General features: G+C 41.1%; 1 protein-coding gene across 10 annotated transcripts in view; it reads left to right on the forward strand.

Moving 5' to 3' along the window:
- The first annotated feature begins 349 nt into the window (after positions 1–349).
- Positions 350–17,873, forward strand: part of LOC110494547 (nuclear receptor coactivator 3) — a 33,616-nt gene continuing 16,092 nt past the window's right edge. For 6 of the 10 annotated variants that reach the window (XM_090206019.1, XM_090206020.1, XM_021569693.3 and 3 more), the window contains exon 1: positions 587–673. The gene's annotated coding sequence lies outside the window, so the exon portion shown is untranslated. Of the gene's footprint in view, positions 674–787; positions 896–17,873 lie in introns of all 10 variants that reach the window. The other 4 variants (XM_021569695.3, XM_090206022.1, XM_021569692.3 and 1 more) reach the window with 3 other exon arrangements.

A 17,873-nucleotide genomic window follows, 5' to 3' on the forward strand; every position in this document is an offset into this window, starting at 1 on the left:
AATTCTGTTGATTTTGTATTTTTGTTAATCTTTTGGAGAGGATTATATAAAAAGGTAAACTAAACCCACTTAGCCTATGACTCTTTGAAAATGCATACTTGGGAACCAGCAATGATTTGAGTGTAACAGATAATGTTGAAAAATGTGCATCATACAATCTCAGAAGAATATGTAGGCTTATGTTACAATTGCAGACCTAAACACTTCATTTGTCAATATCAGTATTTGAGGCATCAGAATTATGGCTATATTTAGAAAATAATTAAATTAAAGAGATTCCCTCTAGGGACTGTCACTTTTTTGCTAATGGAGAATAGCACGTCACAACGTCCACGCTCACATAAATCTCCATGGGCTACTTTGGTGAGCTATAAATAAATGCATGTTGATGTATTTCCCCTAATATAATAGCATCGGTATTGCTGGCCGTCTCATCTATATACTTATTTCTAGTCTACGTGTAGTCCATGTTCAGAAAGATCCACACGTCTTAATTCTGAAAGAGGAGGAAGACAACTACTCTACCCAGAAGCCCTATTGCTCTTTTGCAAGCTGGCTTCTTGCGCTTTGGGAGTGTTTCCCATTTAAACAAACACAGTGGTGAAGATGGCGGAGAGTTAATAGGGACAAGAAAGAAACTGGTGTAGCCTACTCAATGAATGTGTTGAAGCGGGTGAGTTTTTCCTGCTAGTAGCCGGTGTTTTGTTGGAAACACTGATAGGGTTTTAAAACATGTGGCACATTTTCCAGTTGACCTGATGTAGTTTAAACGCTTTTCTTGGAATAGGCAGAGGGTTCACCCGTAGCCTACAACCAACCTACCTTGTAGTTCTGAGCTTGTCCGTTTATTTTGGAATTGTTGGCAACATGAAGAGTGCTCTCTCTCCCTGATGATGTAAGTCCATATTTGTCTATTGGCTGTTTTAAATATGTGTGCATTCCTCGTGGAGGTTGCATACGGATTTTATGCTCATCTTTGTTACAAAGTTTATCAGAGGGGCGAATTGATAACATTACATTCAGAAACTATTCCATCTCGACTGTGAGTTAACTCTTCTATTTTGTAGGCAAGATACCTGTTTGGTATTGCAACGGTTCTGTTAAAGTCGAAGTAAATCTATTTTTTTAAGTACTAGTTGGCCCAAATATTTAGGCTCCGTTTTGATACTCTTTTTAAAATTAAGAACAAATATCCATAGTTTGATAACATTGGCCTAAAGCTGAATCTACTGTCGCCAACTAGCCTAGATTCCGAGGTTCAGTGTAGTTCTTTATGGTATTAATGGTTACAAGGAATAACTGTTTTCATCAGTCTGCTACTTCGTAATGATTGTGACAGTTGACGCATGAAAATAAACATCGGCAAAGCGACTCAACCTCAACATGACGTAGCCTAATGGTCAGCTACGATTGAAATGCAGCTAGTGTTAAAATTACAACTAACTTAAGTTGGACAAAACAGCGACATGGTGGTGGTAGTAGCCCGGGCCATTGAAAAAATCCGCACATTTGCTGTTATTTATGGTTCACCCTTGCTAGGTTAAGTAGCTATCTGTGATCAAAACGGCGAAGTTAATGACCTACCATAACGCCGTAGGATTGGATACGTACGTCAGGCCACCGGCTCAACTCTCTCGTAGGCTACATGCAACATTGGTACAGAATAGGCTATTTATGATACCATATGTCTCAAGTTCACATACATTTAATTTACTGCAGGGCATGGTGAGGAGAATGTTCGTGTTCATTCACGTGTGTGTGCGAGAGAGAGGGCTCATGTTTAAGCGAATCGACCGATTTTGTTTTGAAAAAATGGCAACAAAACGAACTACTGATCAGTTTGTATGTTGAGCATTTACTTTGAGGCAATAAGGGAGCATTCTTCGACAACTTGCTCACGTATTCTCGACAGACAATGGAGAGTGAGTAATTTCGCTTGAATTTAAAGGTCTAGGTGTGCAGTCTTTGCTTGGGGGCAAACCACGTGAATCACAAGAAACCTTTCTGATACCCACACATGTGCAGGAGGAGGACCTACTCATCCCAACATGCAAGACTCTCAATAATTGAATTTGCCCTAGAATAATTATTCAATCACAATCAAGTTTTGGGTGTTATTGAAGATGGGTTTCTACCTACCATACATGTGGCATGTAAATCTGGAGAGAACTGTGTGGACACACCTACAAATGAGTGGATTCACCTTTCCAACAAGTCAGTATGTCAAATTTCTGCCCTGCTAGAGCTGTCCCGTCAACTGTAAGTGCTGTTATTGGGAAGTGGAAACATCTAGGAGCAACAACGGCTCAGCCGCGAAGTGGTAGGCCACAAAATGGGACCGATGTGTGCTGAAGCACGGAGAGAGAGAAGAAAAAAATACATTGTTCTGTCCTCGGTTGCAACACTCACTACCGAGTTACAAACTGCCTGTAGATGCAATGTCAGCACTGTTTGTCGGGAGATTCATGAAATGGGTTTCCATGGCCGAGCAGCCACACACAAGCCTAAGTTAACCATGCGCAAGACCAAGTGTCGGCTGGAATGGGGCAAAGCTTGTCGTCATTGAACTCTGGAGCGGTAGAAACGCACTCTGGTGTCATGAATCACGCTTCACCATCTGGCAGTCAGACAAACATATGGGTTTGGCGGATGCCAGGAGAATGCTACCTGCCCAACTGCATAATGGACATGGTCAAGTTTGGTGGAGGAGGAATAATGGTCTGGGACAGTTATTTAGCAGACTGGGCCAGGCCTAATCGCCCAACACCAGTGCCGACCTTAATCATGCTCTTGTCGCTGAATGGAAGCAAGTCCCCTGTTCCAACATCTAGTGAAAAGCCTTCCTGGAAGAGTGGAGGCTGTTAGAGCAGCAAAGGGTGGACCAACTCCATATTAATGCCCATGATTTTAGAATGAAATGATTTTAGAATGAAATGATTGAGCAGGTGTTAACATACTTTTGTCCATGTAGTGTATCAGGTATGTATGGTGTCTGAGCTATGGGTGTGGAGTAAGAATTAGGCCACTGAGCTATCCTGACTAGCGAATTGTCTTCATGGTCTCATTTTAGGATTAGGCATATTTTATTTATCATGAATACTTTTTAATGCACATCTACATTGTCTACATCTTCTCTAGCAGTGCATATGTTTGTAGGAAGGGAACAGTGGCTGCTGTGTGAAACTACCCAATGAACTGCTGCTGCTACTCAGATTCTTTGCAAATTGAACCCCCCCCCCCCCCTTCTCTTTATCTCTCCCTTTCTCTCACACAGGGTGTCAGGCTGCGTTAACAATGAATCAATCTTCTGGGAGATTCTTTGACTGCAGATGGGTTGAAGAAGTGACTTTGATGCATGGCATTTTCTTTGTCCGTTTACTACTGTGTTCTCAATAAGTCATTAACTTATCGCTTCATCTCATGGGCGCAGGAACATCTCTCTGGTGTCAGAGCTTCGTAGCAGATGAACCAATCCATTGATTTCCATGACATATTGAGTGGATATTGTTACTGTTTGTGCATTGGCATTTGTCATTAGTAAGACTTTAGGGTTTGATGATGCATACTTGGCCTAATATTTAACTGTCATATTGTTTTTGCTCAGACAACTGTCTTCATCCTTGTCACTTCTGAAAGTATTCAGTTATTTAAAATCAGGTTGTAGGTATTTTGACTTAAAGCAGAAAGAATGAGTGGGGAAATAAGCAAATGCCTTACCTTTTGTGTGGTGGAGAGGTACTTTATGATAACTCCCTCCATTCTCTTTGTCAAGCTGAATTTCTGCTCCATTGATGTTTGAATAGATTGCTTTGTTTTTGTTTGTCGTCAGGGTTGTGACTAAGGGGGAAATGTAAAAAAAAAAAAAAAAAAAAAAGGTATTTGGTGGTCAACAAGTGAAGGTGAGGTTGTGTGTAGAATTAATCTTGTTAGTGGGGAGAGAAGAGCAGTGGCTGTGGGAGGGCTCTTGGAGACCCACTGAGCTGAAAGGAAAGCCTGATTGTTTCCCTAATTGAAATTTGATTCCTTGGCCTTTGTACCTTTTTTTGTGGGTGATGGTGAGGCGCTGGGTTTGAAATGAAAGCATAAGTGGTCCTTATTACCTTGTTATAAGTAGGCCTTTCCCTTGTGCAGTTTTAAGTTGAATGATTTATGTGTTCAATTTTCTTTTTTGGTTTAAATCACACTTGGGCTACAAAGTTTACACATTTACAATTTAGTAGACACACTTATCCAGAGACTTACGGGTAGCTAGGTATGACAACCACATCTGTAATAGTTAGTAAAACTGTTAGGATTTGTTTTTTACAGCTTTGAATGTTTTTGTTGGAGAGAGCGCTATAAAGTTACATTTCCAAGAAGACAAGCCCACATGACAACCTCAAGGTCATTAACTTGGTGACGGGAAACTCTCTGTGCATGTCAGCTGACATGCACGTGACATACCCGAGGGACCTCAAAGCCACACGCTTCACAAATACCTACAACAGGTTAGTTTGTTGAATCAACTAAAGCAAAACTCTTCTCTCTCCCCTGAAAGGAAAGAGCCCAAGATAGAACTGGAGTGGAGACTTCAGTTCCTGCTGATTAAATATTTAGGACTGACTTCTCAGATGGAGTGTGTTAAAGACCAGAAGAGTAGGAACTGTAGAGCAACTAAAACAGAGGTTTCCCCTTCAATGACACCAAACCCTGGTCTCAATCATTTCATACAGATTGCAGTGTGGCTCCGCTAGTATCACTTCGTATTCATGCATTCCCCTCTCGTTCAACTCTGAGGTAATACCCAAATGCCGGAGTAATTCTGCCATATGCGAGCCTGAGCCATGCACACTTATGAAAGCCAAACGTGCAGCCTGAAGTAATCATTGCACCCAATTCCAATTTATAACCACTAAGGCGTTGGAACAGTTAGTACTCTGTAGTCACTGCTGGTTGGGCGACAGAGGGAATAGCTTATGAGGAAGAGAGAGGGGGGCACAGCTCTTTTTTCCACCAGTCTTTACTTTCTCTCCCTTGGCTGAAGAATGCTCGTTAAACTGGTTCACCTGAACAAGCCAATGGGAGGGTAGCTCCCTGCCCTGGTTTTGTTACTATTGTAAAATGTTAGTGAGACTATTTGTGTTTTGTTTAGGGCCCCCTTTTATAAAGTCTGGGGGGGAAAAAAAGAGGAATAGGAAAAAAAGTTTGGTTTGTGAGATAAATGTTACCAGATGCTTTCTCTGTCAGGCAGGCAGTGAGGAGAGAGCGTGTCAGTTCTGGATGAACTTCTCAACTGCTACACGGCCACCTTGCTTTGATTCTGCCCAGTCTCTGCCCCTCCACAGTTCGGAGGAGAGTTAAGTCTTTCACCCTGAAGTGAGAGGCCTCTGCTATTCTGGGTCGATCAGCGAGCAGACTGCAGATTTACTACACTGTGTTAACACCAAAGCATGATAATACATTTATTGTAATGTTTTTCTGCAGTTAAATAGTCTTAATTGACTTCGGGTTGAGGGGACTATTGCGGAATAGATTAACATTCACTTAGCTGTCACTTATGCCCGTTTGTTACCATGATGTTGCACTTGTTTTATATGGTTTTTCGTTAAGCTAACACCCAATCCAAGGGTTGCTTTCCGATACCTGTCAATCCCTGTTTTAAGAGCAGTGCAGCACTGCTGTCATTTTCACAATACTCAGAGCAATGGGGTGACACACAAGTAAACCCATTTTGATTCTGAATATGGTGTTTGAGTCTTTGCTCTGCATTTATGCACCTCAACTGATGGGCACTACCAAGAGTAAGAGACTCTACCACTGCTTTGATAGGTCCCTGTGGTCAGAAGAGGTTAATAATGTGTAGATGGGAACCCAATTGCAAAAGAATAAGCTCCTGTTTGATCAGATTTTATTTTCTCTTTCCCATATTGATACTAGCCTGGCAAATTAAGCTAGTCTTTCCTTGTGTGTAAAAGAGGCACCCAACATTGAGGCTCCACCCTCATGCTTTATATTACCTAATGAAATGCCATTAACATGTGGAGACAACCTTTGACCTGGGTTGAGGTCAGAGGTTATCTTTCAAAGTACAAAACAAATGTTGTTTACCGCTTCACTTGTCCAAATGGGTGGTGAAAGCTGAATGTTTCTCTGCTGCCTTTTGAAGAACATTCGCTCACCCTGCCACAGGGCTTTTATACAGATAGTCAGGGGACAAGATTCAGAGTCCAGTGTTTGGGTCGTTCTGTGCTAGAACAGAGAACCACCATGGTAGAATGTATATGTTATACTTTTTTACAGTCATATAGTTTGTGGTGTTTTGACCTAATGAGAGCTGTGATTAGCTGGAAAAGCTTGACTTAACAGATGGAGTAGAGCGTGGTGCCGTTGAGTCAAAAACAACCACGTTTGGGTTGTCAGTAGATGACTGCTCAGCCGGGTGGGTTTATGAGTTCATCTTTGAATCTGAGTGTTCTAATACCCAACGTATGGCCCCCTCCCTCCTTTAAAAAGCTTGGTCCTTCTGACCCCTGTATCCACCCTGTCCTCAAGTCATTTAAACAATTTTAATTAGAGGTTGAATTAGACCGATTTTATGATTTGTCAACACCGATACCGATTACTGGAGGACAAAAAAAAAGCCAGTACCGATTAATCGGCAGATTTTAATTTTAGATTTATTTGTAATAATGACAATTACAACAATACTGAATGAACACTTAACTTAATACCTCAATAAAATCAATTTAGCCTCAAATAAATAATGAAACGTTAAATTTGGTTTATATGATGCAAAAACAAAGTGTTGGAGAAGTAAAAGTGCAATATGTGCCATGTAAAAAAAGCTAACGTTTGAGTTCCTTGCTCAGAACATGAGAACATATGAAAGCTGGTGGTTCTTTTTAACAGGAGTCTTCAATATTCCCAGGTAAGAAGTTTTAGGTTGTAGTTATTATAGGACTATTTTTCTCTCTACCATTTGTATTTCATATACCTTTGACTATTGGATGTTCTTATAGTCACTTTAGAATTGCCGTCCCTCTCCTCGCTCCTACCTGGGCTCGAACCAGGAACACATCGACAACAGCCACACTCGAAGCAGTGTTACCCATGCAGAGCAAGGGGAACAACTACTCCAAGTCTCAGAGCGAGTGATGTTTGAAATGCTATTAGCGCGCACCCGGCTAACTAGTTAGCCATTTCACACCACATCGTTACACCAGCCTAATCTCGGGAGTTGATAGGCTTGAATTCATAAACAGCAGAGCTGCTGGCAAAATGCACAAAAGTGCTGTTTGAATGAATGCTTATGAGCCTGCTGGTGCCCACCATCGCTCAGACTGCTCTATCAAATCAGACTTAATTATAACATAACACACAGAAATACGAGCCGTAGGTCATTAATATGGTTGAATCCGGAAACTCATCTCGAAAACAAAACATTTCTTTCAGTGAAATACGGAACCATTCCGTATTTTTATCTAACGGGTGGCATCCATAAGTCTAAATATTCCTGTTACATTGCACAGCCTTCAATGTTATGTCATAATTACGTAAAATTCTGGCACATTAGTTCGCAATGAGCCAGGCTACCCATACTGTTGCATATACCCTGACTCTGCGTGCAATGAATGCAAGAGAAGTGACACAATTTCACCTGGTTAATATTGCCTGCTAACCTGGATTTCTTTTAGCTAAATATGTAAGTTTAAAAATATATACTTCTGTGTATTGATTTTAAGAAAGGCTTTGATGTTCATGGTTAGGTACATGTTGGAGCAACGACAGTACTTTTTAGAATGCGCACTGCATCGATTTATATGCAACGCAGGACATGCTAGATAAACTGGTAATATCATCAACCATGTGTATTTATAACTAGTGATTATGATTGATTAAGTTTAATGCTCGCTAGTAACTTACCTTGGCTTCTTACTGCATTCGCGTAACAGGCGGGCTCCTCGTGAGGCTGGTGGTTAGAGCGTTGGACTAGTTAACCGAAAGGTTGCAAGATCAAGTCCCCGAGCTGACAAGGTAAAAATCTGTCGTTCTGCCCCTGAACAGGGCAGTTAACCCACCGTTCCTAGGCCGTCATTGAAAATAAGAATGTGTTCTTAATTAACTGACTTGCCTAGTTAAATAAAGGTGTACATTTTTATTTATTTTTTATCTGCAAAATCGGCGTCCAAAATGACCAATTTCCGATTGTTGTGAACTTGAAATCGGCCCTAATTAATCGGCCATTCCGATTTAATCGGTCAACCTCTACTTTTAATAGTGTTAATCTGACTCTGTGCAGCATGTGGTGTTGACCCAGTGCTGGACAGAAGGAGGGGAGTGAGACTGGCGTGAGTATAAATTGTGGGCTAATTGGGTTTGCGAATTGCGTTCACGTTGACCACTATTATGCTGTACTTTGATTCAGGACTTTACTGTTTATCTAATACAAGAAATTTAGTAAAAACATCAAATGTCTGACCCAGAATTGCAAATAAAAAATTGTTACACCCTTACGCAGTTCAGCTCCAATGACAACTATTGAGATGGCTTGACACAAATGGTCCTATAAATAAATGTTAGAGGTTTTATTCTTTAACCTCCACTTGTGTAGAATTGTGGTTCCCACTTCCAGTGGAGATGTTATGGAGAGAAATTGAACTTATTTGATCAAGTTGAGCACTTGCACCTATAAATGTGTTGGTGTTAATTTTATTAGTGGAGATTCAGTTTAACTCATGAGTAACCTGATCTGAGTAAGTCCAATCATCCTCTTATTTGAAAGCTACTGGTGCTTCTTTTTCTCTGCATAGCATTTCTGACTATCTGGCCGAGTGGGATTTAAAAAAAATATACACAAAAAATACAAGATTCAGTAAATAAAACATTTGTGGTGAAACTGGCATCAGACCATTTGAGTAGAATTCTTTGCAGGGGTCATAGTTCAGCTGCTGCAATTGGCTGAGGAAAGGTGAAATTAAAACTATGCTAAACTTTTGACCCTGCAGGAACGCCCAGCTCTGGTGTGGAACAGAGACTGTTCTCTTCCTGTGTTTACTCCACCGATTCATGGAGGGAGGAGCGAGTAAGGGGGAAATCTGCTGAGCTGCGGTCTGAAATGAATGTTGACTTTTCAGCTGAGCACCACACTGTGAGCACCACACTGTGAGCACCACACTGTGAGCACCCTACCTGGTTGGTGGGGGTATAACATTAGCACTCCTCTATACATTTTTATTGTTCATATCATTTACCCTCAATTCAAGAGTTGATGGTATAGATTTATGGATGTCTTTTGAAAATATGGTTAAGGTACCGTGTGCTTCTCTCTCCATAGCCTCTTCAATAGGAGACTGAGAGGATGCTGATATGTTATCTCAAAGGCAGAATGGGTCATTGTAGGCTTGACTCTGTGCTGTCAGATAAGTCTCTGGCCATTGATTAATGATCTCATTAGCATAATATTAGCCCTGTGATCATGTTTAGCCATCGTCGGTGTTCTATAGGTTGCAAGATGGTGTGTGTGTGTGTGGGGGGGGGATGGGGTAGTAGTTAATAACAACCTAACTAGCACGTTCAGAGACTGTAGTAATGCCCTAAGGAAGTTAATATAGGGGATTATGATAGTACACTTTCATTTGGTGTTTGTGTAGTGTGCTCGTGTCCAGTCTCGTTCACGCTCTTTGTCTATTTTAATGATGGAAGAGATGTTCCTGCAGGACTTCTCTTTGTCTCTCCCTCTGCTATATATATATATATATATATATATATATATATATATATATATATATATATATATATATATATATATATATATATATATATATATATATATATATATATATATACACACACACAGTGAGTGAGATTAATCTCTTCTCTTTGTCTTCACCTTCATTTATATCCCCCTGTTTTTCCTCCACTCAAAATTAAAGCAGGAAAATGTGTGCGTTGTGCTACTATGGCTCTGGGGATGGAGGGGGAGTGCCTTCTCGAGGAGAAGCTGCTGTGCTTTGAATGTCTGCTCCTTTCAGCTTTGAACTACCTGCACTGCAGCACCAATAATTCACTCTTCAATGTTGATGTGCACACACTCACCTCTTCAGAAAAAACATGCAGAGAAGACACACCTTCACTGTTGGTGCTATGTAGTGGGGTTGTGATTAGTTGAATATCCCTTAATCGTTGCAACTCTCTGAATAAGCCATTGGAGGTTAGTCTACCAATTGTTCCCTTTTCTTACTCTATGCTGTAAACAAGGAAGTACAGGTATGGTTTTCTTGTGTAGAATCTCTGCCCTCCCCTTCCTTTCAGTCCTTGCCTCCTGTTGATAGGAGTGTGGCTATCAACAGCGGTATGAGGCTGGTTTTGATCTGAATTTTAAAAAGAAACGGACTCAACGATTTCAAAGATTTTATTTTAAATCAGTTAGGACCTAATCTATGGATGTCACATGACTGGGAATGCAGATATGCATCTGTTGGTCACAGATCAGTAAACCAATCAGTATCTGGTCTGACCACCATTTATTTGCCTTATGCAGCGTGACATTGGCGTTTTGTATGTTGAGTTGATCAGGCTGTTGATTGTGGCCTGAGGAATGTGCGAAGTTGCTGGATATTGGCGTGATCTTTAACATGCCATCATACACAGTGATCCAGAGCATCCCAAACATGCTCAATGGGTGACATGTCTGAGTGTGCAGGCCATAGAAGAACTGGGACATCTTCAGCTTCCAGGAATAGGGCTGTGGCGGTCATGAAATGTTGTAATTTGGTGATTGTCAAGCAAATAACTGCTGATCTCACGGTAATTAACAAACACATTTAGCATCCACGCGTAGCCTACAAGCCACTGATGCAGACCTTTTTGGAACATCTACAATTTAAATAAGTCTAAATCCATGTAATATAGCATACACCACGATAAGTCAATGTATTGATTACAATACTCTTGAGTTGTCCTTATGTTAGGCCCTGATCTGGCTATGGCTGTGGGCTACGCTAGCTCATTTAGTAGATAAGATTAGCATTCAGTGGCATTATTTTATAGTATGAAGAATACAATTGAACATACAGTAGCTGAATAAAATATATATTTTCTCAATGATTTGAGGGAGAGCGCACATGCGGCTACTCTGTATTGCCTTTTGCATCCAGTGAACGTTGTGCCCTTGGGCTAAATATAATATTTATAATTCCCTTCTCCCGGCTGCATGCTCCGAAGTGCCTCTCACTCACATAGCTCTCTGATAGCTCAATTCTTATTAGCCAATGCCCGTCACGTGATCAGACGCATCGGGGACACAACTGTGAGCCTTATTCAATTCTGAGGCGCATTTTGAAGATACTGGAACTGTCCACATTTCGTTGGCCAACAAGATATAGGCCTAACGAACAGCAAAAACACTGGCCTATGATCTACTCTTCCCCCGTAGTACAAAAGTTGACCTATTCTGTGTAAGAACACAATATTCCAAACATAGTCTGGGACCGTTGTGTAACGCGATAGATCCCAAAGTATTACAACCACTAGCCTCAAATTATGCCAGAGAATTTAGCTTAAAATGTTGATAAAGGATATTTCTTCACATAAGCGCAGCAATGCGCGCACGGCAGTAGGCTATAAGCACGAATGTTCCAAAATACAATCAATTAGCGGGAAAACACTATTCTCAAGTCACTGCAGATGCGACCATGCATTTAATGATTGTATTATAAATCTGCATTTTTATGCTAAATTCTTCCCCCAACTTGAAACGCACTGTGTATGTTTGCCAGTTGAGCTCTACACCCGTTGTAAAGCGGATTAATTTTAAGTTATTTAGCCACTTGTGATACAAACCTTATCAAAACATATAGGCCTATGGGCTATGCTACATGTTGTGTGTATGACTATGATTTTTAAAGTTGAAAAAAAGACATACACTGTTTCTTGCCTTACTGCACACAAGCTGGGCGTGATTCACAAGTGATAGGTGACAATTTTAGCCCATCGGACTTCTTGATTTTAATCTTTACATATACTAAATAATGTGTGAAATTTGATTTAGAATGGACCCTTATCATACACCTCGAAACGGGCAGAGGAAAACATGCATGTAATCAATGCACTTAAATAGCGAATGGAGGATTTTATTTTTTTTGCCCCCCTGGTTCATTTTCATGCCAGTCAGATAGGCTTTACTCCCGTTGTAAAGAGAATCAATGTGCTTGACATTAGGGAAGTTGATAAATATAGTAGGCCTAGCCTATAGAAAGCTGATGGGATCCTCTTTTTAATACAGGCCATCACTCTGTTTTCTCATGCAATTGCATAGCCTATAGAAATGTTGCGCAACATGAGCTCATACTCTCATGAAGTGTTTGATTAGATTTTTGTTTACTTTTGCATTGATGTCAGTGTGATTAGTCCTGAGTACCAGGCAGTTAGCAAGTTTGGTAGGCTACTAATGACCATCAGCAGCATCAGAGCTTGGAGAAGCCTGATTAGCATGACTAAACTGTCACGTGGAATTTGACTGCCGTCATGACTCGTGACCGCCGGTGTGAATACGTTCACAGTAACAGCCCTATCCAGGAATTGTGTACAGATCCTTGGGACATGGGGCTGTGCATTATCATTCTGAAACATGAGGGGATGGCAGTGGCTGAATGGTACGTCAGTATCTCTGTGCATTCAAGTTGCCATCAATAAAATGCAATTGTGTTCATTGTATGGAGTAGGATAACATGTACTGGGGTATTTATAAAAAGCCACGGGATGATTTATCATAACAGTTTATTTTAAGTAATTTTTTTAATACATTTGAACAATGTCACAATATAACATTTTTGCAGACGATACCAGGCGTAGTGTCATGATACCAGGGTGGAAAAAAAATCTGTGGCCTAGCGTCCTGTTTGCCCTGTCTCTCGGATGCTTGTTCATGTTTTCGAAACGTTCTCCAAAAACCTGTCATTGAAATTCACACTTCTACTTAATACAACATATTGAATTTAGCTTCACACTGTTCTGAGTATAATCGAATACTGCATAGAATGACTGATTTGCTCATTTGCAAAAGCCTACCTATGATTTGGCTGGAGGAGTGGGAGGAAGGAATGTACATGCATGTCATTGTCATTAAGTGAAACGGCATGGAACCTTTACTCTTCAGTTAACACACACTCGATATCTCCCTCACAAACACATTGCTCCCAACTTTTAAAACATTAGGCACAAAACAGAATTTAAGGAGCACCAAAAGAAAATATTTTTCATATAGTTTAGGCCTTTGAGTCCTACCATTTTTGAAGCACATCTCATGCGTTGCAGACCCTTTTCCTTTCTGGCAGTGCCCATCAAATTTGCCTAAACCAACTGCCAACTTACCAGGTTGTTAGCTAGCTAGATGACAACATGACTGAACAATGTGTGCTGTCAAACCAATAATTAGTGACATGGTTTGTGAAATGTCTGAAATGCCTGTGAATCTCGGGGGGGGGGGGGGGGCAGGCAGGCATCTCGTAATATGGTTAATATTTGACTGTTTAGGCTGGAGACGAGCTGTTTCTCTGCTGTGAAGCTGCATGCCTGTCGCCAAGCTGTGCTCCATTTTCCCTCTGACACTGAGGCTGCATGACCGTGAACTTGCAAAGTCTACTCAGACTGGTATGTGCTCTTGGGTATAACAGGTAATGAAATTATACAATGCATCAACATTGCCCTCTGCGTGCTTTTCCAATGTAATAAATCTAACAGAAGACTCGTCTGGGTCTGCATCCCTGGTTGCCATCACGGCCAGATTATATATTTTAACTGACAGAGGAATAGACACACATGAGGAGTGAACGGAGAGAAACAGGTGAGTGATGGCTGGTAGGGGATGAGGCTGGCTGATTCCAGCTGCCACACGTGATATGTACATGAAGTGAAGTGGATATTATTGGACATGCCTGTACAAGAGACTAGAGGCTGGTGCTTCAATTCAACTGAGTTTATAAATAAAACTTGGTAAACATTTTATAACAGGCGCCAGCAAATTCTTTAGATCGGTAGGGCTGAAGTCTGTAGTATCATATGAAACTGTACTACAGTATTCTACAATGTCGGTATCATGTTTTTGTACTGTGATATTACCGTGGTACTGGTATACTGTGCAACACAATTCTATGTTCGTAGCAACTTTTTAAGTAAATAACTGCAGTCAACTTGTGTAATACGTTTGGAGATGCAATTCACAACTAGGGTAGCCTAGTGGTTAGAGCTTTGGACTAGTAGCCGGAAGGTTGCAAGTTCGAATCCTCGAGCTGACAAGGTACAAATCTGTCGTTCTGCCCCTGAACAGGCAGTTAACCCACTGTTCCTAGGCCTTCATTGAAAATAAGAATTTGTTCTTAACTGACTTGCCTAGTAAAATAAATTAAGGTAACTCTCTAAAATGTGATAAATGCTCTGCAATTGTGCATTTTTGGTTTGCATGTTAGTTACTTCCAAAATCAAGCATTTTACTTGGTAACAGCAAATAATCCCCTCCTGGATCAAGAAATCAATGAGTAGTATTTTTAGTTACTTGTATAGTTTAGGTCAAACTGTACAAAATGTTCGCTATGTGCTCGTTAGCATTTTAACACAACATGCAACAATTTCAGTTATTTTATATTAATATAAGGAAATCTAATTTATTTAAAATTGACTGATTTCCTTATGAACTGTTTAAAAATGAATAAATTAATTAGGTCTTAATCTGGATTTCATCTATGAACTGGGCAGGTGCGCAGCCTTGGGTTGGCCTGGGAGGGCGTAGGCCCACCCACTTGTGAGACAGGCCCGGCCAATCGGAATGAGTTTTTCCCCAGAAAATGACTATTACAGACAGAATTACTCCGTTTCATCAGCTATCCGGGTAGCTAGTCTCTGACGATCCCGTAGGTGAAGAAGCCGGATGGGCTGGCGTGGTTACACATGGTCTGCGGTTGTGAGGCCGGTTGAACGTACTGCCAAGTTCTCTATAATGACGTTGTCGGCTTATGCAAGAAATGAACATTTCATTATCTGGCAACAGCTCTAGCGGACATTCCTGCAATTAGCATGCCAATTGCATGCGGCCTCAACTTGAGACATCCGTGGCATTGTGTTGTGACAATACTGCACATTTTAGTGGCTTTTTATTGTCCCCAGCACAACGTGCACCTGTGTAATGAGCATGCTGTTTAAACAGCTTCTTGATATTCCACACCTGTCAGATGGATGGATTATCTTGGTAAAGGAGAAATGCTCACTAACAGGAATGCATACAAATTGTAGAGAAATAATCTTTGTGCGTGTGGAAAATGACTGGGATCTTTTATTTCTGCTAAACATGGGACAAACTTTACATGTGGGGTGTGGGTGTGACGGCTCTTGGGATGGACAGAGGAGGAGAGAGCAACCAGATTCAACTCCAGACTGTCCTGCTCTGAAGTGCAGACGAGGAACAGTTCAAGTTTTCCCCCATGCTTTTCTTGCATCAGGGTTTGACTGGAATTTGGAGCTGCCAATGTACTTCATAATAGAGGCTTTCCTAGAGTTTTTTTTATAGCTGAACTTTTTAGAAGTCTGCACATGTACACACACTTGGCATTTGTCTGCCTCGCTGCACTTTAGTCCCATTGTGCATCGTATTTCTTTAACTTTATCTCAAGTCAGTTTTCTGGCTCACTCGCTCTGTTTTCATGAGAATTGTATGTGTTTTCACAAATGGATGAAACGGTTGTTAGGATTCTGTGGTGAACTCTGGCACATTTACAGTGCCTTCAGAGTATTCACACCCATTTGACTTTTTAACACCTTTATAAAACTAATCAGAATTTTAAAATGGATTTCATTTTAGTCTTTTGGGTCACTGCCACGCACAATGTCGAAGTGGAGTTCTATTTTTATACTTAACAAATTGAATAAAAAATAGAAAGCCTGCCTGGGCGGCAGGTAGCCTGGTGGTTAGAGCGTTGGACTAGTAGCCGGAAGGTTGCAAGATCAAGTCCCCGAGCTGACAAGGTAAAAATCTGTTGTTCTGCCCCTGAACAGGCAGTTAAACCCACTGTTCCTAGGCTGTCATTGAAAGTAAGAATTTGTTCTTAATGGACTTGCCTAGTTTAAATAAAGGTAAAATAAAAAGTCTTCAGTCAAAGTATTCAACCCCTTTCAAGTTCAAGAGTTAACATGTGCTTAAGTCATGTAATCAGTTGCAACACTAGTGTTTAACATGCATTTTAATGACTACCTCATCTCTGTACCTCACACATGCAAACAATTATCTGTAAGGTCCCTCAGTCGAGCAGGGAATTTCAAACCGATTCAACCACAAAGACCAGGGAGGTTTTCCAATGCCTTGCAAAGAAGGGCACCTATTGGTTAAAAAAAAAGCAGTCATTGAGCATGGTGAGGTTTATTACACTTTGGATAGTGTATCAATACACCAAAGTGTTGTACAATCCAGGTGTGCAAGGCTCTTTGACTTACCCAGAGACTCACAGCTGTAATTACTGCCAATGGTGGTTGTAACATGAATTGTCTCAGGGATGGGAATATTTGTCACTGTATTTCATTTTCAATACATTGGCTAAAATGTCTAAACATGTTTTCACTTTGTCATTATAGAGTATTTTGTGTGTGTGTGTGTAGGTGGGTGAGAATATATTTAAACCATTTTGAATTCAGGCTGTAACACCGCAAAATGTGGAATAAGTCAATAGGTATGAATACTTTCTGAAGGCACTGAACATGGTTGTGAAAACACATCATTTGTAGATGTGCGCAAGTCTGTCTAGTTCAATTGTATAAAATGGATATGACACTGGGTTGACACGGGAGAAAAGTACCAGCAGTGTGAGCAGCAGCTATTGTATTGTACCTGTCGTCATCCCAAAGTGTGAGAACTCTTAAGCATGCTCCCGAGGTGGAGGTGGGGCTGGTCTTTGAAGAAAAACAGGAAGTAATTCTGTTTCCTTTTGCACTTGTCCTAAAATCCAGTAGATGCCTTTGTTTCTGTAAGACTGTGTGGAAGAGGAAGGGTGTGTATCTAGTAGGTGGGTGAGGGGGTAGCTATACATGGTTAAAGAAAGGCTCCAAATGTTTCTGCCACAATTTTTATATTTGAAGACAAAAGACCGATCCCACTCTCAGGATGGTATCATCAGTGGTTGATGGCTTGTCGGCTTAGTATGTTGTGATTATGTATACATTTGCGCGTAGCTGTGAGTGTGAAAGCTGTGGTATGGTAAGTCCGTTTGTGTGTTTTCTTTGTTTTGGGTGGGACATGTTTGTTATTTAGCCTGCATCTCACAGAGCTCAGATTACAGCCTTGATTTCAGGCTCTGTTGGAATGTCCCCGGCACCTCGCTATTCTGGTCCTGACCAAGGGACACTACAGCTCTAGAGCTCAGCCCAATGCTCTTCCTCCTCTCCTTAATATACCTCCTTTTCCTCACTTCTACTGCACCTCCCCCATCATATTCAGCTGCCTTCAGCTGTACCTTTTTATCTCAGTTGCTGTGGGAGACCCTTAGGATTTGATCTACGTGGAAGATCCCATAGGCACACAGTTTCCACGCTAGCAGTGCCTACTTTCTCGTGTGTCGGCAGGAAGTTGACCTATGAATAATGCAGGTGACCCCCTCCAATGGGGTCTAGGGGATGATGTGGAAATTAAGTGACTAGGTTACCAAGAAAACGGACCGGGGAAAGCTTACCGTTGCTTGGTACTGAGGGTATTAAAGATGCAGATGGAGCGAGAAAGGGACAGATGCACAGAATATGTAAATGTTGTGGATCGGTGGCCACATCCAGGAAGTGATAATGCAGGGGACGATGAGAGGATGCAAACAGGATGCTATCTTCTGTGGCTTCCTGTTTCTTTTTAGAATCGATGTTCCCAT

Source organism: Oncorhynchus mykiss, chromosome 17, assembly GCF_057628025.1.
Source record: "Oncorhynchus mykiss isolate SJ-2025 chromosome 17, ASM5762802v1, whole genome shotgun sequence".
NCBI classification, from domain to species: Eukaryota; Metazoa; Chordata; class Actinopteri; order Salmoniformes; family Salmonidae; genus Oncorhynchus; species Oncorhynchus mykiss.